The sequence below is a fragment of the Lycorma delicatula genome, chromosome 2, assembly GCF_047948215.1.
Source record: "Lycorma delicatula isolate Av1 chromosome 2, ASM4794821v1, whole genome shotgun sequence".
Taxonomy (NCBI): domain Eukaryota; kingdom Metazoa; phylum Arthropoda; class Insecta; order Hemiptera; family Fulgoridae; genus Lycorma; species Lycorma delicatula.
Window position 1 is genome coordinate 178,596,428 of NC_134456.1, and position 26,053 is coordinate 178,622,480.

Genomic DNA, 26,053 nt, shown 5'->3' on the forward strand with positions numbered 1-26,053 from the left:
GTTCATGAGTAGCAGATAAAGATGAATTAATCAATTACTGGGCTATATTTTAATAGTTAATCCATTTAGCAACTTTATTACAATATTCATTCTGAAGTACATGAGAACCGATCTTGAATTGCAATTTTTTTTTAATAAACAACATTTGTTTAATGGTTGACAGTCATACAGCACCCTTTTGTCCGTTTCATCGGATTAGAATTGAATCATACACGAGACTGAAGCACATAAATTTTGTCCTCTGTCTAAGCTGAATCAAAAACTAATCAAGTAGCAAGTTTCATTAAAAATATACAAATTAATTAAGAATAATACTTGAACAGACAAGTTAAATCCAAATGTACTTGGATGAAAAAAAAAAATATATATATATTTTTTTTTTTTTTTAATTTTAAAATATGTATAACATTTTGTTAAACATAGATCATGCTGATTAATAAATCAGTCTCTTTTATTGTATGGCAATTCCTTTGTACTGTAAAACATGCATATTATAACCAAATTTGAAACTGAAGAAATTACTGGGCAGAATCATCTTGCACTCCTTTTAACCCATATTTTACCAGTCATATATAGGACACTTAGAATTTGCAATAAAATAAAAGTTTTTAACAAGTGACTATAACTTTTTTTTGCTATTAATCATAAACATTCTACTCTATACGTTGGTACCCAAAAGTGGCTTTTTTCTTGTGTATAAACAATTGTTTAATGATATCAAAAAATGTGGAATTTATACTGCCGTATATGAATCGTGATCTAGATTATATCTCTTTAATTATATAAGTAAATGGAAAATTTATTGTGTTTATATTTTTCTTAATAATACTGGTATCTAATAAATATAAAATCGTAAACAAATATCTTTCCCTTTGTTAACAGTATTTGATCAAATTTACCTGTCCTATTAATATGACAGTGGTAAATAAGATTATCTTATGTTGGTAGTACTGAAGTAACTTTGCTTTTGACCTTGGCCGTCTGTCAGTTGTGTTTGTGTGGTCTGTTTGTGTTGTGGTATAAATTGAATAATTTGTGTAATATTTCTGTAGTTAATTAATATATCTGTACTGTATATTTTTTCAATATGGCCAATGAATACCTTACACTTGAGGAAATACGTGCCGTATTAGAAGAAAATGAAACGGTTATCAATTCTGCGGATGTAGTTGTTTTGCCACCAGAAAATATCGATTCTATTACTGATAAAGAAGATATAAACGATGAATATACTGAAGAAGCAACAGTTGCAGAAGTCAGAGGTAAATTGTATTTAGAGTTACAAAAAAGGACGACAATAACAGTGACAGTTTTACAACAAACAATATTGAGAAAAGTTGTAGTTATTTACATTCTACAAAAAGAAAGTCAACATTTCCAGAACCGACATGGAAAAAAGCTGTTCCAAAGTATGAATTCCTGTAAAGAAAGATCAAGTATCAGTTAGATTATGCTAAACTTAAAGATCGGTTTGTAACCAGTACCCCATTAGATATCTTCAACTGTATCTTGAATGAAGAAATATTGGAGGAAATTGTCCGACAAACAGTACTTTATGCTTCAACAGAAAAAAATGATCAACAATTTATTTTCTCTACTGAAGAGTTAAAAAGATTTATTGGAATACTATTAATCTCAGGCTATACCATTCTACCTCAAGTGGGACATTATTGGAATACAAGTGAAGATTTAGGAGTGTGAATAGTTGCTAATAGTATGTCGAGAAATCGTTTTAATTTAATAAAATCTTATATTCATTTTAATGACAATTCTGCTATATGTAAAGGTCTACAGTGGGACAAGGATACAAAGTCAGGCCACTAATACAATCCATAAACAATTCTTTTTCCCAATTTGGTGTCTGAAGACAAATTATCTGTTGATGAGATGATTGTTAAATATTTTGTACGAAATCATTTGTTCATTCATCAGTTTATTCGCGGGAAACCAGTGCGTTTTGGTTATAAATTTTGGGCATTGTGTGGTGTGAGTGGCTATGTTATAACTTTGATCTATATTGCGGGAAAAAAATTAGTTCAAATGAGGATATTGCTCTAGGCACACGAGTTATGTCTCTGCTTGTTGTAGTAGAAGACCCCATGAGTCATGAAGTATTTTTTGATAACTATTATACTAGCTTTGAGTTGTTAAAAGAACTTTTTGAAATAGGTTTTCAGGCAAATGGTATTATTAGAGAACATAGATTGAAAAATTGCCTACTAGGAAATAGCAGAGATTTAAAAAAGGAAGGTAGGGGCGTTTTTTATTATTGTTCTGATGTGAAAAAATAACATAATTTTAGTAAGGTGGCATGATAACAGTGTGGTTATTATAGCATCCAACTATGATTCCATTGAACTGTTATGTTCAGCAAATAGATATTGCAAGCAAGAAAAAAAGAAAATACCAGTACCAATGCCAAAATTAATTAACAGCTACAATCAGTCAATGGGAGGGGTTGACTTGCACAATTAGATGGAATCAAAATATTCAATTATTATTAAAGGTAAAAAATGGTATTGGCCGATAGTAATTAGAATTCTAGATATGGCAATTGTAAATACCTGGATCATTCATTAAAAAAAATTCAAACTGAAAATGCAATGACTGTTGAATTTTCGAAGATGTATCACAGTGAGCTATCTAAAATCAATGAACACTAGGTTGTCAGTAGGTCGTCCAATAATTACACCACATGCACAGATTTCAAGTCCATTTGATGACTCAAGGTTTGACAGGAAAGATCATTTTCTATTTAAAAGTGATAAACAAAGGAGATGTCAGATTAAACAATGCAAATCAAAACCACTGACTTATTGTAAAAAATGTAATGTAACCTTGTGTGCAAAATGTTTTAGACCATACCATTCGAAGTAGAATACTGAACATTTTCAGCTTGACTGATAAATAATACATTTAGTTATACGGTATGTGATGTTTAAATCAAAATTCCATTGCATATAAAATGTTCTACAATTTTTTTCTTTGTAATACGTGTTATATGGTTTTTATAGCGTATTATGTAATACATTTTTACAAGAATATAAGAGCAAGTTTCATGAAGCTACTTCCGTGTTTTAATTATAAACATCATAGATATTATTTATAAATCACAAGTAAAGAACTGAATTCAGTTAAATATTACTTTATTAACCACTGTCCTATTTATAGGACAGCAATTTTAGGGGCCTTAGAGTAAAAATTTTAATGTTGGAATCTCTTATCTGGGATTAAAATTGAACAAGTATACATACTTTTTATATATCTGGAGGGAAAAAATAATTTAGTAAATAATGGGTTAATGATTAAATTGCAATCACTCTCCTGTAGCTGAACTAACTCATCATCTATAATGCTTAAATGTTTTCTTCTATGGTTTTCATTTTTTTTGGCAAATCAATTTTATTTTTACAATAATATATATACTTGAGAAAAGTCTTTTTTTCTATAAAAAGATAATTATTATTTTATTGTTTTACCAATTCTTTAAAAACCATAATTAAGAAGTGATATTAATAATATGATCAATGTTGTTTAAAACTATACATAAAGATTATGTTGATTTATTTTTATTTTTTACTTTTTTTTTTATTTCTCTTTTGAGAAAGTTTTTGGTCGTATCTAGATCATTTGAACACTAAGTTTAGCAAACTTACATAAAAACAACCAAAATGCTTAGCAATATTAACAGAATTTTTAATTAGAATATTACAGTTATTAATACTCTACCATGTTGTTTTTTTGGGGGGGTTTCTGGGCAAAAAACACTTTCGCGTTATCATCCCCCAGACACGATATATTTGTTGTAATAAAAAGAGATATATCACATTATACATCTGAATTAAAATAATAAACTTACCTTCTATTTTATGGTAAATGGCATGAATAATTGAAACAAACTACAATAATTAATTTAAAAACTTGAATGTAGACGGATGGCTTTAAGAAATCATAAAACATAGGATAGCAACAATTTTTTATTAACCCCTAAAATATTTCGCATGTTGGCCCCTAGATAAAATTTGCAATGCAATAACTCATATTGCGTTCGCTCCTCTGCATGAGGAGCTCCATGGTGAAAGAGTATTCTTAATTGGGCGAAGTTTATCGTTCATGGTAACATTTCAATCACTTTGCCAGTCATCAGGAAATAGACAAGATCATTAGAAGTGATGCAATTGGTAAGCCTACTTTGCCACACTATCAGCATGCTCATTGCCTGAAATTCCTATATGGCTGGGGATACAGCAGAAGCTCACTGTTGAATTACATCTAGTTATTTGCAAAATTACTTAATGAATCTCACAGACAACAAGGTCACAGTCAACAAGAAGTACATGTCATTAATCACCTGAACAGCATAGGGCACTGATAGAATCTTAGAAAACAAGAACATGTCGATATTTTGGGCTAACTATATGTAAGACCTTATTAATGGCATACAGTTCTGCAACGAAAATACTTGTAATGCTGGGAAAGCCTACCATGTATGTTCTGTTCCCAACAACACAGCCGTCTGTATAAACTGTAACATCAGGATTCATGCAATTTATAATATAAAATTAATTTTGTAAGATAACCGAATTTGTGTTTTTTTTATTGAACTGACAAAGATCAAAGCAGTAATTAACAAGAGAAGTGAGTTAATAACATGGAACAATAGTAAGGACTGGAGGTGTTGTATATTTACAGCTGAGAAAAGGCGTTGAATTCTGATGCCTAGCAGAGCAGTAAATCTCGGCTGCTGCTGGTATCGATTAAAATGCTGGTTCAAGAATACCACATCAAATAATATTGAATGAGTTGATAGCACTTCAATGTGAGCCACATAGGAGCACATCACTTGTTTCTATCTATTACAAAGAGATGGATCCCCATTGTCTACCAGCAGACTTACCATGGGGCGAATAGCACCCATGGCAAGATGGATGAATGAATGACGGGCTGCATTGAGCATCTTTAGAACAGTGCCCCATGCCAATGAATGAGTCATGCAGCGGTAGTCTAATCAACAGCAGACTAGAGGTCGGTAGAAGTGCAACATGTATATACGTTCGGCTCCCCAATGGGAATTAGATAGAACTTTCAGCATGTCTTGCATTTTTAGACATTTTACCTTCAGCTCCTTCAAATGGAGCTGAAGTGGTTAGGCCCAATGACCCACAACAGTCATTGATCTAATCACTTTCTTACAAATCTAACCCGCGTCAATGCCTCAACTGGTTCACCTGTATATACAATTGATGGTCAACGTTGTCTCTCAATCGGGAAAGGCAAATGGACTTCGTTTTTTCCAGAGAAAACATGAACTCAGTAGATTTACATAATGATTCTAAGTAAGCTATTGTGTTTTGAAGCAGGCTGTTACCTGCCAACTTCATCGGAAAATATATGGATGAAGTTGGTCAATCCCCGGTGCCTTTCTCAATGCCATTCGAGAAACCACTCGGTCTATATCTAAGGGTTCCACACCCTGTAAGCCAGGGAATGGTGTCTTGCCCACCCTAACGCCGACTTAATATAAATGTTGAGCTTTTAATCGAAGCGATTACTGCTGAAGATAATGCTACATGCCTGGTTGTCTAGTTACAGCGGGTATGCGATAAGACACTTCCCCGTAGGTACAGCAGCCCCTATCCACCATTTTATTGGTGGAGCCCCCCCAGGGCTATCCACCATTTTATTGGTGGACGGCGGTTATTCCACTGAAATGGAAGGCGTGTATAACTGCTAGACGAGTGGCGACACGCACATATCTATGGACTTATGTATGGCCAAGAAAAGGGGGTTAACACGCATGATTAGTGATTCCAAAAGACTCTGTTGGAGGAAATTAATCGATGAGATTGAAATGAATCCCTGGGGGAGACCGTACCACCTGCTAATCAGGAACGGTATCAAATCCAGGACACCGGTTACTCGGGACAATGGTGAGATCACTGATATCATTGAGGAGATGAGGTGATATCATTGATATCGCGTGGTGGCTGACTGGATGAGCGAAGTAGGATTAAGTATGGCCCCGGAGAAAACAGAAAGAGTTGCAATCTCTAACGCTAAACGGAGACCGAAGTCTTAGTCGAAGTGGAGGGCAGGTGTTGCACACACCTGGATTGCACATCCAAGCCCGGAATTAAGTATTTAGGCATATGGGTAGACGCGCGACTGCGGTTCAGCACTCATGTCCTCGAGCGGATAGGACCGTGCGTCTCATTGCGGGTATTCTGCCAAACTGTGAGGGGGCCTCGACAGCAGAGGAGAAGGCTCTTGACTGGGGTTGCCTATGCTGCGGTTCTTTACAGGACGGAAATATGGGGGTCTGCTATGAAATACCGCCTCCTGACCATGTAGGAGTCACCTGGATGCGGTGAACCCGCGATCACTCTGATGCTCAGAGTAGGAAGGTAAGCTCTGCTTTCTGGAGGTAATTAAAAAAAAAAAGAAATACTCCTGGGTACGAAGGTTACGTTCTCGCTCGGGGGATTTATGAGTTCCAAGCTACCCAAAGAAGAGTTCTGGCTTGCTTAATTTATTAATTAAGGCTTAGTCCATATGGAGATGTTCCGCACGGAGAAAGAAGCAAAAAGGCAGATGGTCACCTGAGAGCTCTGGGGCAGAGGTCAGGGCTACAAACCTGTGGGGGTTGCCTGGATGCAGTAAACCTGTGGCCACTCTGATACTCGGTGCAGTAAGGTAAGCTCCTCCTTTCTGAAATAATGCCACACAGCAGCTTCCTGAAAAGGGAAGGACTATCAGATGTGGAGGTTTAGTCAGTTGGGCGCAAGCACACATATGCATTCAATAACATCTTGAGGAACCTGTTAGCGAGCCTGACACTTTGTACGTAGACAGTATTTCTCCCCTCTAGAAGGAAAAGATAAGATGGGGGAATAAGGTTGCTGAACATACGGACAGATTGATGCACAAAAATGTATCTGATGAAGATTATACAAATGTGTACGATCCATCATTCAATAAACAGAGGTCTAAGTTCTGCTTCAGTCGATCAACTACATTGCCACGGGATGAAAATAATGGTGAGCTCCAAGAATGGTGATGGACGTTGAAATCGACAGTTATTATGGATGGTAAAGAAATCTGAGAAAATAGTCTGGACAGATCATCAGAATTTGGAGGAAGATATAAGTTCCAGATATAATGTTGAATGAGCTGATATCTTCATTGCAACTACAGGGATGTTTGTCGTTAGCGGAATATGGGCAGCTATTACGATTTCCTTCAGGAAAACATCTACATCCTTACATCCTCTGCCCTCAGTTTGATAGTCTCATCTTTCACAGGCATATTCACGAAAGGACACATTATCCTGGGGATGGAGGTGAGTCTCCTGCAGACAGTATTAAAGCATTTTCTTCCTTTATTAAGATTTCAGTATCTTCACGGTGGGAACGGAAACCGTAAATATTTGACTGAATAATATTTGTAGCCATAGAAAAAACTACTATATATAAAAACAATGTGTGCAAATTATTTATCAAAAACTATCCAGTTTAAAAATGCTTTAATACTCCTTTTTAGTACCTAAGACTTAAAGGAAGTGCTATATGTTTTCAGACACTTCATCTGCCACCATATTCTTGATGGTATCTTGAGATGGTGGTGGGTATTTGGAAGCCTGGGAAGCCAGAGATACTGCACCAGGCAACAATTTTTTTGTACATCCCTTCAATGGGATCTTAGCTTGCTGTGTTATTGGTGCAGCTGGAACATTATGTGTTGATTTAGGTTGATTACCATCAGCTTTTCTGGCAGAAGTTATCTTTTTGCCAGTACTTAATGCTGAAATATCAGCTGTAAGAGACTTTACTTGTTCTGACAAAGCTTCTACCAGTTTGTCAGTTCTTTACACAATTCGCATTCTCTCTCTATTTGTACATTGTTTTAGAGGGGTTGTACGAAACTAATTCCAGGTTGTATGGGATTCCTCATCCTCAGGGATTTCTGTATTCCTGACATCCCACTGGAAAGGACTCTTTCTGCTAAGTGCAGATCTTTAATATGGCTTTTTCTTCCTCGTACAAGGGGCATTCCCGAGTGTGAACCTTTAAAGTTTATGCATTTTTCTTCTTCTGCGCATGCAGAAGAAGAAAATCATCATGGCCCATACGGCCGCAACATGCTCAAACCTATTCCTTTCTGCAACCATTGTTGGTGTGACCAAAACCCTGTCATTGGAGGCAGCGTCTGGGGTTTGGTACTTATGGTCGCACACAAGCAGAAAGGTAACCAACCTTTATTTGGTCAGGAACGATCGGACTGGAAAAGATCAGAACTAGCAATGATGGTGGTATATTGATGTCATTCTCCTTTCTCATAATCCGCTGCACAGAGGTGAGTGACTGTGTTGACATGATAGTTTCCACCTTGGGTTACGGTTGTGTTTCGTAAGGTGTCGCAACACCACTGAGTGTAAGTGAAAGAAGGAATAGTGTAGAATTTTGTAAAATTGTGTAAGGTTATATGTTGTAATTTGTGTAGTGTTCTTGGTAGTGAATGGGTATACTGTAAAGTGTTTTGCAGCTCTGTGTGTAGTGGGCATCATGGGGAAGCCAACACCAGTCTTAAAGAATAAGACTCCCTGTTGGCGTAGTCATGTTGGGAAGAACACAGAAGTAAAAGTAAGCATTTTTCTAATACTACCTATTTGTCATTCTGTCTGACTCATAGTATTGTCATTTGTAGTCTGTAGAACCTATCAATTTTATAATCTTGAGCTTACGAATTGATAAACATTTATATGTTTTTTTTTTATTAAAATGTTCTGAAATAAGACTAGTATTAATTTGGTTGTAAGACAAATAGCAGCAACGTTTTTGCTGGTAGTATTAAAAAAAAATTTCCATAATAAACAGTTTTTTTTTCATTACGTAAAGCATTTTTTTCTGTTCAATATTTACTGTACTAATCCCTTTATTATATTATTTGATGTAATTAAATTCTTTTCCACTATCTGAAAATATTCTATTCTTCATTAGCAATCATGAATGTAAACCTTGTTTCACGAAATTATGCAGCAGATATAAATATGAATTCAGCATGTTGAGTAATATCTCAGTAGTTTAGGCTGAATTATTCAGTCACTTCCACATGAAAGTGCAATTATTGCTTTACGTGAATAATAATGTACTGTAAGCTCACACTTGTCTGGCGCGGCAGCATGCTGATAATAACCAGTTACAATATTTGTTGAGTCTTTGTTATTGATGTTTAATAACTATAACATCATGTGTAATGCTTCACACCATTATTCACAGTTCAGTGAAATAAAGTTATATATTCATAAGTTATATAAATTCAAAACTGTATTCAGAGACCTGTTCAGTAAGCAAGTAGTGCAACAGACATTGGTGAAAGAAGAATTTCTAATGTAATAAAAAACATCTTGATGGTAAAAAAAAAAATTGATGGTAAACATCTTAACCCAAAAAAGACTGGCAAGCATGTGAAAAGTTTGATGATTTTACTAAAAGCACTATCGAAAAAAATCATTCGTTTTATTTCAATAACAAGCTTCCTAACTTACACAAAATATTAAGTGTTGTGTACATAATTTCTCAACTGTATGTTTCCAAATTTTTCTAGAAGTACATTACATCTATGTTTCAAGTCCAGAAAAGGTAATTCTTTTTTGACTGATCATGAAGATATTATTTCATGTCATAGGGAATATTTAAGAGAAATTTAGCAATTTTGAAAAGAGGATAAGATAATCTATTATGTAGATGAAACTTCGTTTAATGTGGGACATGTAGGGAAAAGGTATGTATGATAAAGAAATAAAGGGTGCAAAGATGCTTTATGAAAGGTTTGTCAACTGGAGTGAAAACCCCAGCTGGAAAAGGTAAATGATTATTAGTAACACACGTAGGAAGTGAAAATGTGTTTTTGAACACTGGTTTATGGGTATTTGAATCGAGATCTTTCCAGGAGTATCTCAATGACATGAATGGTGGCAATTTTACGCAGTGGTTTAAAAAAAATTGTTGCGAAGCATCCGTTGTAGCAAAGTTGGCGCAAAAATGCGCCATGCCATTGCCTGAAAACTGAAAAAATTCTAAACGCTTCAATCCAAAAATTGGATATTGCTGATTGGTTAAAATGGGAGAAAATCCCGTCCTCTGATGATATGTTAAAAGTAGAACTTTTGAAAATAGTAAAATTGGTTAAACAAATACATTCATTAACTAGATGAAATCATAAAATCAAAATATTGTGTCGTGTTACTTCTTTCTCCACCATTGCAATTTTAACCCAGTAAAATTGATATGGGTATAAGTTAAAAGACTACATTGCTAGTAACACACATCGCAAATCAGCTGATTTCGAAGTCGAGAGTTGAAAGGTTCAAATCCTAGTAAAGGGAGTTACTTTTATATGGATTTGAATAGTAGATCGTGGATACCAGTGTTCTTTGGTGGTTGGGTTTCAATTAACCACACATCTAAGGAATGGTCAACCTGAGACTGTACAAGACTACATTTCATTTACATTCATATACATCATCCTCTGAAGTAATACCTTACGACGGTTTCGGAGGCTAAACGGAAAAGAAAAAAAAAGTGTTAGTATGAATGCAAATGCTTGGAATAAGTCTATTTAACATACAATTAAAGGAGAAAAAAAACATGAGAAGCAGACAGTTCATGTGAAAATATTATTGAAGATGTCAAAATTTGGGAAACGATGACAACAGTTCAACAGATACCAGCTTACTGAGTATTGGGTAAAGTACTTTTTTTAAAAATACATTATTTAAGGTAAATATATTAAGAGTATTTTATAGCAATTTTATAATTTTTGTATTAAAAGTTAATTCTACTTCATTTGTATGTTGCAAGTAAAGAGAAGTGTTTTTTCTCAGATGGATTGTGCTAAATTAAATTATAATCATCATGCTGCTATGTTTTGGTTTGCTGCATGATTTTGTAAGACAAGGTTTCGATATTTTTAATTTTTATTGCATTATTATATAACACTGTCTTTAACATATTGCAGCTGTTTTTCATGATCTTGAAATAACAATTAGCAAAGGTGAAATGAAAAAAATTCTTTAATTACCTAATTTTTTTTTAACCTCTGGAACCACCATTAGGTATTGCTTCAGAGGTTGAGGTGAATGAATTATAGTGTGTGAAAATTCCATGTATGACTGGGATTCAAACTTGGGACCTCCGGATGAATGGCCAAGATGCTACCACTCACACCACAGAGGCTGGTTTAATTACCTAAATTAAAATTAAATTAGAATTATAATCCTAGAATTAGTAAAAGTAAAAATAAATTGCTATCACCAGTCTTTATTATGTAAAAACATTACCTACCATATTCATGGTAGGTAATGTTTATAGATGTATGCATAATTTCATATTGTTTCTAATATATACCTCAAAACTAACATCCTTTTAATGATTATTTTGTTAATAATAGAATAGTCTTTCTGCCTTGATATTGCAATAATTAAATAATTCATTCATCTCAAGCACAATGAGTGTTACAAATGCTGAAACATTCATTATTTATAACAAAAATTATTTATTTATGGCAAAATTAGTGTTTCTTGGTACTCAGTATGTATATTCAGATAAGATGGTTCAGAATTATATATAATAATAATTATATATAATTAAGTTCACAATTAGTAACAGTTTTTTTTTAATGTTTTAATCATTGAATAAACACTAAATGATTAGAAAAGATTTGTAAAAAAAAAAATAAATAAAAAGTTATTTCCACGAAAGTTAAAAAATGTAATTCCAAATTAATTTATCTGATAAAAATTAACTGTTAAACTGCCAACACTCAGTTTTTATTTAAACAGGTTTACGTGACTTTGACATGTCTTTGAAACAAAGATGTAAAAAGAACAACTAAGCAGGCCTTCAGATTATTATGTTAAAGTAATGTATGAAAGAACTTAGATTATCTTAAGTGAATTTCCCAGTTTGCAGAAAGAGTCAGTAATTTTTCTACAAAATAACATATGTTTGTAAAATTTGTATCAGTAATTGTTCATTTACACTAAAATTTGGAAAAAACTTTAGGTGACTGTAACTTGAAAAGAAAAGCACTCTGAACTTGTGAATATATTTCTTTAATTTCATCAATATTAAAATTTGTACACATTTTTGTTAATTCATGATGTATATCAGCAATAACTTTATATTTAAAAGAGAAGGGCGTTTTACAGTGAAATTGCACACAATGCGATTTAAATTCAGTGATCTAGAGGAAATACTTATGATTTAAAATTATAATCTTTTATTACATCAAACCAAACTGAATTTGTAATAAAATGATTTTAGAAATTTACTTTAACATGTTTTCAGTCAACTTTACTACCATTATCAGTGACATGCTGCTATTTGTACTGTGGCATCAGCTGTAGTAAGATTTGAATTATATCCATCCACTTAGTAGTATATCTTTATATGTTTTTATACATTTCTTAATGTGTTAGCAAATGTTGCCAACATTAAGGGCTTTTAAAAATTGTATTTTTGTTAAAGTTCCATCCTATTTGACCAATTTACAACATTGTGCAGTTGAAAAGCCTAATTAACATATATTTCAGATCAATTGTGTTTATTTGGCGAAATCAATTTCTGTATTATGAATTTTTTTGAAATAGTATATAAATGTGGCTTTGGCCACTTTGGAAAATACCACTGTATTTTATGCTTTCACGTCCTTTGATATTCAGGATCCTATTGACTGGAATCCAGGTATTTTGAAATCATTTTATTCATCCTGCACACAAACTGGTTCTGTTTTATTGCATAAGAAATTCATTTAGAATGAAAATTTGAAAATAAAAATAATTTTTTTTTTAAATTTTACTCATAAACACTAGATAACTCTATTTTATGGAAAGCATTAAAAACAGATACAAAACTAAAATTGAGAAAAAATAATGATAATGATTGAAGTTTATATACGGAATTTTGCAGGGTTCAACATAAGAATATAATGGTAATAATTTTTTTCACTGATTAATGTATAAAATTTAAAAACAACAGATGTTAGATATGCATACTTTTTAATTTTCCAAAAATGAATTTTTACTGCTCATTTGAGATATTTCTCAAATGTATGAGGAGAGTTTTCTGTTAGCTATTCGTATAATTCATGTTCAAATTCCCTGGCATTACCAGAAAGTTTATTTATTTTCAATTAATGTGACTATAGGGTAACAATATATTTTTTTAATGTCTCTTTCTTCAATAGATTTATTATTAATTATTTTTATATGTGTATTATTATTTTTTCAATTACTAAATTTGGGTTTATTCAGCATTATTTATCACTCTATTATTAACTGATTGACTAATCTTCAATTTATAAACCTACTTTAACAGAAAAGGATTTGCTGTACATTAAACATCCATTTAGTATATTCTTTTAATTTCCTTAAATAAAATTTAATTCCAAATTACACAACAATGGTTATAGATTACAAGCACCAAGAACTAATCACTAAAGAAATTGTTGTTCAGTTTAAATGAGAATTTATGAGAATATGGGGAAAAAATTAATATATTTCTCTTTATATACCATGTCCTTTCAGAATTTGGTTTACCAAAATAATGTTTTGAATTTTGAAGGTAGTCAGAGTGAAGATCAAAACAGTATCAACACTTTAAAATTCACTAGTAGGCATAACCACATTGCGTTTACTTCAGTTATATTTAGTAGTAAGAAGTAATATTAGTAGTTATATAACTACTAATATTACTTCTTACTCATATTATTACTACTAATATTTACGTCAGTTAATATTTACCTTTAGTTTCCTCTAATGACATTTTGCAGGAAACTGTACTTCATTCCTTTAATCACATGTCTAAAGTATTCTAGTTTTCTTTTATGTTGTGCTCAACCACAGGTCTTTTTTTTATAGAAACGTTCAAATATTTCAGAATGTTTGATAAATATATATAAAAAAAAAAAAAATGGGGATCTGTTGTGGGAATAAAAATGGGTATTATTAATTAAAAATAGGAATTAACCCAACAAATGGTAGCACCAAAATTAATATAATCATCATCTATATTAATGAATCTCATTAATTAATAAGGGTCAAATAAATAAATTTATTAATACTGTTATTAATATACTTTGCAAGATGGGTGGCTTGCCTCTTATATACCACAATCATTTTTGTTTGCCTAGAATTCCTAAAGGAAGCAATTCATCTTACTAATGATTCAGAAAATCAAAAAAGATGTTGCCTGCATTAAAAAATTAAGGTAATTATTTAGTCAAGGTGCCTCACCCAGAAATCACAAAAAAACATATCAAATCGTTTTAAAATCTTTTGAAATGTATTTTATGATGGAAATGAAGTGTCGGAAAAGTAAGATATTTGAATACTGATGCACTCGATAATGCAGATTCTCACCTCCGGATAATGTAGAATTCTTTCTTATTCACCAGAATAGTTTTATTATTTATAACTTATTCATTACATTATTGTCTGCTATTCTAACACGGCGATTTCTGAGTTTTCTTTATAGAATTTACAGTGTTCAGTAGGTAAATAGCGTGAACTACAATGGATGAAAAAAAATCTGCTGAAGCTGAAATGTATATGTAGAAATTGTGAATTTACATTTATTACATTTAATGAATTCTCTCAGTCGGTTGATAATGTGAGACAATTTTTTACAATCCTGGCATTTTGCCGAAACAGACAATGACCATCGTGTAATACAAATTGAAGCTGAATGAAGATCGACACATCTTCCATTGTAGAAAACGCCTTCATGTACTTAAACATAAGAAATATGAAAGTAAACAGTTTAATGTAGCCATTTCACAATACGCCGATACATGGTTAGCCACAGGTAGGTTAGGTTGGGTTTATTAAATTTTTACTAATTTTCTATTTTCCAACACCCAAAATACATCATTAAATGAATAAATATTAATTTTGAATGAATTTGTTAATAATAAATTTGAATGAAAATACAATTCTTCATTACTATCAAATTAACTAACTATGTAACTGTTTATGCAAACATAAATTATGTAACTTTAAAAGAATTTATTACTAAAAAACTATTATTCCATCTAATAGATTCTTGAAAGTACATCTATTTGTAATTTTTGCTTTGAGTTAGTATTTATTTGTGATGGTTTTAAAAAAAGTTTTTTTATATTAAGGCTAACTCTTCTGTAAAATGTTACTGCACTTCTAATTTGCATCTGTGGTTTAGGTGACCAGAAGTTTATTTCCTCAAAGTAAAAGTGACATATAGCCCCTACAGAAATTTTAAGCCACGTTTAATTCCAATTAACTCTTGGTATATCAGATCTGGACTGTTATGTTAAGTGATTTTGTAAAAAATGCTGCAGATATAGTGTAACATTTCATACTTTCTATGGTTTGTAATGGATTTGATAATCATTTTCAGTAAGTTTTTAGATTTCATTCAATATTAGATGAAGGTTATGTTGCACAAACTCACTCTGATGAAAGATATTTGAACACTGACTGATATGTTGTTTGTTGATTACTTTTTGACTATGGTAAAGGGTGTTGATACAATTTTTTTATGAATTCTATAAAGAATAGAGCAATGAGTAATCTGAAATTGATGTAGATGATAGTGAGGAGCCTTTAAATGTCAAATCCCTAAATATTACCAAATTATTTTTAATTTAAAATACACAAACGTATTCCTTGCTTGGCTAATGTACTGTGTAATATATTAGTTTAAAAAATACATTTTTAAATTCTTTGTATCAAATCATGCTTCTAACTACTATTAACAATTTTTAACAAAGCTCTGAAATATATTAAAAACCACCAGTGGAAAATAACAAACAAACTTTTTTGAGACAGAAATGCAATTATGTTTCCTAGTTATACTGGTTTGATCGATTTGGGTATTGATGATATTCCAGCTATTCAAAGTATATATGGACTACCGCAATCGTCACTCTCCGTTATGACGACGCAGAAGACCGACATAGAATCATACTTACCAAAAAAATCACCACCATCACCAGAAAAAGATTTGTGCAACTATAAAGGCAGTAATTTAAAAACATTTGTTAGAATAAATCAAAGGCTTTATGTAATGCATAAAAAATATGTGTGGTTATTTAATATTGATGGAAAAGATGACGGAGGTATCAAGAACTATAATAATCCATTTATAATAACGGAATGGTTAAAATTTTTACCTTTAAAATTTAAAGAAATAAAAATTGTTTATCAAAGACCAACTAATGAGGTGGTCATGATAATTGATTCTTTTATTTACGTTTGATATCAACACGCTGCAAATCATACAAGGATATCCAAAACCTATTTCAAGTTTAGGAATTTCTTCTTCGAAGGATATAAGTGCACTTTTTAGCACTTACAGAGGGAAAACTTACCTTTTTACGAAAGCGATTATTTTGTGGAGATCGACGAATGTTATTTAGGTGCTAAACATCACGGTCTGATCTCCATCTATTCCCCGGTATAACGAATAAAATTGATTCGGTATTCAGTTATAAAAATGGATTATTACTATACTTCTTTTAAGACGGTATCTTTTACGAATACAGTGAGTTCGGTGGAAAATTTATAAGATCGGGTGAAATAAAACTCGATCTCTTTGGATTGAAGTGTTATAAGAACACTATTTTTTCCCAATTCAGAAACTTTCTTTCAAATTGCAATGTGTATCCAAAATATAGAAAATTTAATTTTAATCCAAGTTAAATGTATTTGTTTTTTTTTTTGTAAATAAAAAAATGTATAAAAAATATTTTTTGTATTTGTACTTGCTTACCTAAAAAAAAACGTGAAAAAGAAATAAAAAAAAAAACAATATTCGAAAAAATTAACCTTTTACTATATATATACACATGTAAAGCATAAAAAATTTAATATGATACAAAAAAGCAATAAAAAGTTTAACATACTACATTTAATTTATATGGTTATGCATATTATATATATAAAAAAGGTAATGAACAGAAAGATATTTGAATTTAAAAAGCTACAATTATTTTTTTATATAATGAAATAAATAAAAAATATAATGAATTTGTTAAAAAATTTTTTTATTATCTCAACATTTTTTGTCGTTAGAAATTTTGTTATAAAAAACAAAAAATGTATATCATTGTATACTATTACTAATGATTTGAGTTCTTTTTTATTCAAGGAGTGACGACGGATGTTTATTACAAAAGGCAGCTGCTTCATCTAGCTTTTTTCTCAAATTGATTGAAACTACAAAAAAAAGTTTTTTTGAACTACAAAAAAAAGTTTAATTTCATAGATAAAAACAAATATATTTTTAAATATTACTAGTAAAAGGTAATGAAGTGATAAATAAAAATTTTAATCAAAAATTAAATTAATTATAAATTTAAATTTTTAATCAAAAGAATAACATTAAATTCATATATTCTACTTAAAAATGATAAAAAAATTGATTTTTTCCAATTTATCGCAATCCGTTCTTTTAAAACGTAATAGCAGACAAAAGTAACTGTTTTAATTCATTTTTTTTAGGTAATTGTCAATTTCGTAAACTATATCATAACATAAATGACATTCGTCTTCTTTCAAAACGACATGTAACCCTTCTAATGCTTTTTTACAATCAACTCTTTCGAAAAGACGCTTGTTAATGTTTAGTCGTATCTCAATAAATCAGTCTATATATTTGGAAAGACAGATTCAATAATACTTGATAATACATCTGTATTATTTCATCTGTATTTTCTAATTTTATAAATTTTCCTTTTCTACAGCTACAAATATCGTACAACGTGATGTTTTCCTTTACAATAAACTCCTTCATATTATGAAATTCAAAAATTAAATTTAAAATAAACTGTTGGATTGCACGATTGCATGGTAAAAATTCATTCTTTATAATTTCGATACTTTTCTGTGTAAGAAACTTTGTTATAAAAAATAAAAAAGCAAAATCATTATGTTTTAATAAAAGTGATTTGAGTTCATTCTTATCAAAAAAATTGATGGATTGTTAATGCAATATGTCTTTATTTCATCTAGCTTTTTTGTCTCTGACTCAAACTGCTTTAAAACTCTTTCCATACTTAACTACAAAAGAGAATTCCATATCAAATAATAATAATTTGAAAAGTTTAAAACAAAAAACAAAATATTTACATTTAAAAATAATAATTTATTTTTAATTAGTGTATTAAGACATAGGTGATAAAACAGTCTTCACGTTTATTATTTAAATTGCATAAAGCAAATTTATTTAACAGTAAAACCAACAAAAATCGGTTTATCAAGGTTTATTACATTTCTTGAACACTGAACCGCACATAGTGTTTCATCATATATAATACCATTTAAAAAAGTGGGTTTACTTATAATCTTTTGTAACTTCTCATCAGAAATTAATTTTACATCGATTCGTTTTTTAATATTCTCTAAAGATTTGCCATAAATGGCATTAATTAACAATTTATAGAAATCTTTTTTGAATTCATTTGCCGCTAACTGACGCTTTTTAGTATTTAAATCAATGTACTGTTTAAGCCAATCCGATTGCGTAAAAGTTAATATACGATGTATTTTTCGCAAATTTAAACCATGATAAGGGCTTGTTTTAATGTTAAGTTATGACACATAATTTTTTTATTTTCTTTAAGTGTTGTTAATAATTTACTATATTTCGAACGTGGTGGTATTTGTTGATTTGCAAGAAAAGGTAAATCGTTGTGACAGTCGTGAATCTCCTCGGGATACTCTACATCTACTTCGAGAATTAAACAGACAGGAGAATCGTCAGGATGACAATAAATCGATTTTGTCAATAATAAATTGATCGGGCCGACCAAAATGGTTAGTGCCATCAAGGTAAGAAAGATACCTGGATGGTTTACTTTGATCAAATGTTTCTGGAATGTATGCCATTACGTGCTTTTTTATACAAGTCGAAATGCCACCACGTATACCTCTTTCTATGAAAAGATACATTTCATATAAGTAATTCAATACACCCGTAAAATATAACATCGCATCAAAAGAAAAACGAGGTGCAGTAATATAATATGCACAATCTAAGGTGAACGTTTTTTTATATAACAACCTAAAATTTTCAAAAACACCTGCCAATAAGAGTACATCCAATTTTAAATATAGATCGCTATATTCGCCTAAATCTTTTACATTAAAATAATCCCACATTGTGCGAATCTGTGAGACTGCTATAGAAATCTAATTTTGAAGGAAGAGATGTAACATGAAGACGTTCCCACGAACTAGTATATTCGTAAGGGTAAACTCCTTGACGTGTAATTAGATTAATATCTGAATCGGGAAAAAACAGTCTTACATGAAAAAATTTCTCCTTAGGAAGATTATTTGTTAATTTATCTAAACTGGTCATCATAAATCTGAACGAATCAACAATTCTAATATACATGTTTTTAGACATCTTTTTCGAAAGAGAAATATATTTTTGGTCGAGTTTGGAATAATAGTAATATCTTGTGTGTTTAAACAGAGTTCGCGAACAATAAAATACGAATCTTAATTTGAACAGTTATGAATAAAAATAGGAATAAAATTTTGTTTTATTCTTTTCAAGTTGCACCTAGAATAAAGTGCGGCACGAAACCTGACTGTTAAATGACAATGCTCTAAAACTTTATATAAATCATAGGTGAATTTTCGTTTATACATTTCACAGGATTTTGTAAGAGATAAATTAATTTATCTCTCTTACTCATTTTAGGTTTTATGTTAATATTTGCCGTGTTACTTATTTTTAAACCTATTTTGCTTATAAACTTCATAAAAGAATGAGCAGCATTTTCACCTCTATAAGTACCGGTTCATGCGGCACAACGTAAAACACTAGGAAAATGTTCTAACAGAACGAATAAACACAAAAAATTTATACATACACACTTTTTATTGTGAAGAAAATCTACACAAATATCTTAATACATAAAGACAAGTGGGTGAATAACAACGATGAATATCTATTGGTTCGTCTTATTTTTCCCAATTGTAGAGTTCAATACTACATTCGATGCAACGAACGCAGTCCGTCTCACCTGTATAACAGAATCCGGCATCCACAAACTTTTCGATTTTCAACTGCTTATTCGGGTAATTGTATCGTCTTCATTTTATCCTTATTCGTAAGAATAGCAGATAACAGTTCTTTTCCATAATCGTTTTCGCTTTGTAACACCCTACAATTTGGATTTTCATTCACGTGCATAAAAATAATATGTTGCGGTAAGAGCACAGCATCGGTAGACCAATCACAAAGATAACAAAAAGTTTTATTACACTGTTCGTTTAGTAGAAAACAAATACAAAAATGACTTTTTGTAAGATTTTAAACTTCGATTTTTTTATTATATTTCTGTTTTAATTTTTTCTGCTTTTCAAGACTGCTTTTAATAAAATTTGCAATTTTTTTTAACTACTATATTACATGTCAGGATAAATTCAAATTTTTTTTTAGTGACACCATTATGTTACATTACGACTTCGTATCATAATCTAAGTAACTTCTCTGAGGTACCAACAAATTGCCCGCTGTAGCTCACATCATAAATAAATTGCAACCTCCTATAAATTACTGTATTACGGCGGTTACAACCTCTACTACTTGAATTACGTATTCAATGTCGTATTTATTCATATGTATTCTTAGTTGGTATTATTTGACTGTCTTACTTAGCTTAATAGGTAAAAGTTGACAAATTAATTACCTTTTATAGTAGCAGAAAAAGATGAATTAATCAATTACCGGGCTGTATTTTAATATTCACTCCATTTAGCAACTTTATTACAATATTCATTCTGAAGTATGTATGAACCGATATTGAATCGCAAAGTTTTTTTAATAAACATTTGTTTAATGGTTGACACAGTCATACAGCACCCTTTTATCCATGTCATCGGATTAGAACTGAATCTTACATGAGACTGAACCACATAAATTTTGTCCTCTGTCTAAGTTGAATCAAAATCAAATCAACTAGCAAATTTCATTAAAAATGTACAAATATATTAAGAATAATACTTTGACAGACAAGTTAAATGCACATGTACTTAGATGGAAAAAAAAAAAAATTTTTTTTAAATTTAAGATATGTGCAACATTTTGTTAAATATAGCTCATGCTGATTAATAAATCAGTCTATTTTGTTGTATGGCAGTTCTTTTGTTCTCTAAAACATGCATATTATAACCAAATTTGAAATTGAAGAAATTACTGTGCAGAATCATCTTCCACTCCTTTTAATGATTAAATTGCAATCACTCTCCTATAGCTGAACTAACTCACCATCTATAATATTTAAATGTTTTCTTCTGTGGTTTTCATTTTTTTGGTAAATCAATTATTTTATTTTTACAATAACATATATACTTAAGAAAAGTTTTTATTTTTCTATAGAAAAATAGTAATTATTATTATATCATTCACATTGTTTTACCAATTCTTTAAAAACAATAATAAAAAATTGATATTAATAATATGATCAATGTTGTTTAAAACTATACATAAAGATTATGTTGATTTATTTTTATTTTTTACTTTTTTTGTTTCTATTTTGATGAAGTTTTTGTTCTTATCTAAATCATTCGAATGCTAAACTTAACGAACTTACATAAAAACAACAAAAATACTTAGAAATATTATTAGAATTTTTAATTAGAATATTACAGTTATTAATATACTACCATCTGATAGGTTTTTTGTTGGGGGGGGGGGGGGGGTTCAGGGAGAAAAACACTTTTGCATTATCATCCCCCAGACACAATATATTTGTTGTAATAAAAAGAGATATATCACATTATATATCTAAATTAAAATAATAGACTTACCATCTATTTTATGGAAAATTACATGAATAATTGAAACAAACTACAATAAATAATTTAAATACTTGAATATAAACGGATGGATTTAAGAAATCATAAAACATAAGATAGCAACATTTTAGTAACCCCTAAAATATTTTGCTTGTTGGCCCCTACATAAAACTTACAACGCAATACCTCATAACGATACAATAGTTGGCAGTCGCAGAGAACACAAAGGGATGCATCTGTTTGTGTCATCAGATATCCATGAGTGAGCCTTATGGTCAAGGCCATTGTGTCTTATTTGCAGACAGTAGATAACCTCCTCTCAACAATTATTTCTGCATGAGGAGCTCCACAGTGAAACAGTGTGCTTAATTAGGCATAGTTAATCATTCATGGTAACATTCCAATCACTTTACCAGTCATCATGAAACAGCCTCTTCAGGAAGTAGACTAGATCGTTAGAAGCGATGCGATTGGTAAAAGGAGGCTAGAAACAAGCCTCCTTTGCTACAATATCAACACGCTCATTGCCTGAAATTCCTATATGGCTGGGGATCCAGCAGAGGCTCACTGTTGTATTACATCTAGTTATTTGCAAAATGACACAATGAATCTCACAGACAACAAGGTGTCTAGAGTACATGTCATTAATCGCCTGAAGGGCATAGGGCACTGATGGAATTTGAGAAAACAAGAACAAGTTGATATTTTGGGCTAATTATATGTAAGACCTTGTTAATGGCATACAGTTCTGCAACGAAAATACTTGTAATGCTGGGAAAGCCAAACATGTATGTTCTGTTCCCAACAACAAAGCAACAACAACACAGCCGTCTGTATAAACTGTAACATCAGGATTCATGCAATTTATAATATTATAAAATTCATTCTGTAAGATAACTGGATTTGTGTTCTTTTTATTGTACTGACAAAGATCAAAGCAGTAATTAATGAGAGAAAGGGATTAATATATGGAGTAATAGTAAGGACTCAAGGTAACTGTATATTTAAAGCTGGGAAAAGGTGTTGAGCTCTGATGCCTAGCAGAGCAGTAGATCTCAGCTGTTGCTGGTATCGATTAAAATGCTGGCTTGAGAATACCACATCAAAGGTTGGATGAGTTGGTTGCACTTCCATGTGAGCCACATAGGACCATATCACTTGCTTCCGTCTATTACAAAAAGATGGCTCCCCACTGACTAACAGCAGACTTACCACGGGGCTTGAGTGAAAAACACCCATGGCAAGATGGATGAATGAATGATGGGCTGCATCGAGCAGTGGCTCATGCCAATGAATGAGCCCGCAGCCATAGTCTAATCAAGACTAGGGCTGCTGAGGTCGGTAGAAGTGCAAAATGCATATACGTTCGGCTACTCAACGAGAATTAGAACTTTCAGCATGTCTTACATTTTTAGACATCTTACTTCTCCCAAGGTACCACCCAGACGATTGTTTACTATTCATTCTATAATCTTGCATAGGGTACTGGTCAAGGATATAGGACGATAACTAGAAGGGCATGATTTATCTTTTCAAAGTTTCAGTATGAGGATTGCCAGTGCCTCTGATCAAGGAATCAAGGATCTGGAAACATCTGGTCAGAGAGAGTTTCGTTATAGATACACAGAAGATATGGTATCTATTTGTAGTGCAGTATCTGGGAGGTGTGATAACATACTGAGCCTGATATTACAATTTCCAGGGTAAATGTCACGAGAATTATTCAGGTCATACCTTATTTCATTAAAGAAAAAGGTATGTTTAATTCATTTTGCGAGTCTCCAGTCACCAATGGTATATTTTCTACCTGCAACTTACATTTCACAAACTCAGGGCATTACTATGATATAAGTGAAATTGCCCCAACGACCTTCCACATGTAGTCGCTATATCAACTGGCGCGGTAACAAGGTTATCTCTACTTTGTAGTCCAATCGGCTGCGGTGATGATATCGATCGTTGGGGCCATCGAATCGCTGCTTGTGAGTGGCCAATTTTCCCCTTGACCTCTAAGTTCCTGGGTGGCCTAAGTTCTGACCCCCCCCCCCTCCCCAAGAGCTGGACAGTCGAACAACATGTGTTCGTTCGACTGGACCTCCCCACAGACGCACAGCTCATCAGCTGCCAGGCGGAACCGAAACAAATATTGGTTTAAATTTACATGGTTGCAGAGTACTCGGGCTCTCGTTCCCATAAAAGCGAAGGAGAGGCACACCATCCCCCCACATTCTGTATAAACTTATACAAGGATCTTCCCTTAGCCGTGGCGTGCTATTCTTGCTGCCATGCTTCCATCGCGAGACTTTAAATCCTCCTGCGCAGGCGGGAGATGAGCAACTGTTCGAAAATTTGAACCGGTGCATTGAGATCACCGTTCCGCTCCGGTACTGGCCCGGCTCGAAACCGCATACCAAATACCTCGGCCTCCCTGCCTCTTCGCAATTTCCACATGGTCGCCCGAACTTTCACCACTAAATCGATTGGAAGAGTCTTTCCCAATAGAGTGGTAGTCTCGTAGGAGGTTGTCTTAAAACACCAGTGCATACAATTAAGGCTCTTCGCTGGGCACTCCTTAGATTTTGAAGAAGTGCTAGATTTGTTTCAACCTTTGCGCTCAAACGGACGCCGCATAAGGGGTCATACGTTTGAAGACACCTCGGTACACTATGTACAAATGACGGCCCGACAGCCCGTAATCTTTTCGAGCAATTCTCCTAAGCTTGTGCATCACAGACGACGACCACCGCTATTTGCTTGGTGTGGTTACTAAACAGCAACTTCTCATCAAACAAAGCACCTAGGTACTTATGAACTCGAACTCGGCTGATTACACAGCCTTTATAGTTAATACGGGGGTTACGACTGTATAATAATTTGTCTGCACCCTAAATTTTAAATGTCCATCCAGCCCAGAAGAGGCAATTATGGATCTGTAATTGATGCCTCAAAAATGGGGGGAAAAAAGACTACCATGAAGGAAATAGAAAGAGGATATAAAAGTTGATCTGCAAGAGCTAGCATATCTACAAATGGTGGAAAATTGCAGACACAAAAATGAAAATACAATATTAGGGAAGCTAAAATCCATTTGTAATAAATAGTACTGTGAAAGATTAATTTTTCAGCGCACAAAAAATGTAGAGCCTAACCGGGATTTCAACCTACGTCATGTTTTTCTTCTCCGTGAAAGATAAGCATCACTTCTCAATCTGCAGGCAGATTTTTTTTTTATATGTACATTTTATATAACATCAGCTGGTTTTTAGAATCACAGACTGGTTTGATGAATATTTGCTGAAAATAATATCATGAATTCCAGATATAAAATTATAAACTGCATTTGATAAATAAAAATCATGATTTTTATTCATGATTTTTTTATTCCTAGACACATGTTTCTTTTCCTTTTATTTTTTTTTGAAGGTAAAAAAGATTTTGACTGAGAAATTTATAAAGGAATCTCAAAAATTAAGAACAATCTGATGTAGACACCAAGTGACTCCCTTGTACGCCTATTAAATTACATATACACATTTTATTAAAATGAAAAGTACATAAAATTTTATTTATTTATTTATTTTTATTTTATATTTTTTCATATTCTGTTTTAGTATTATTGAATTATTTATTGTAAATGTTTTCTTTTTTAAAATCAGAAGGTAATAAAAATTAATAAATCAATAAATTTAAATTTAAAAAAAAGTTAAAAAAAGAAGGAGATGAAGTAGAATTCGAATCAACGTGCCTTCCACCTTGCAAGATCCAAATATTTCATTAATTAAAATTTCATTTGGCTACAACTCTGGAATCAATAAAAATAAGTACCACTTATGATATGTTGTTGAAAAGCTCTCAATGAGGGCTTATTACTGCAGTTAAGAAAAAGTCCAAAATCCAAAGATCTGTATGTACGTACATACGAACAGACGTCACATCGAAACTAGGTAAAGTGAATTCAGGAATGGTCAAAATGAATATTTTCGTTGAAATCTGAAAACCGAAATTTTTCGCGATCACAATATCTCCTTTACTTCGTACGAGGAAGTAAAAGTAGTGAATACGATATGAAATTATAAGAATTATTTATTTATTAAAAGGTTAAGAATTTATCAGCAGCTTTAATAGTAGTGATAAAAACAAAGATTCAAACTTAACACATTGTAACAGGACCAGTATAACGGACAGGGTAACGGATTTATTTCA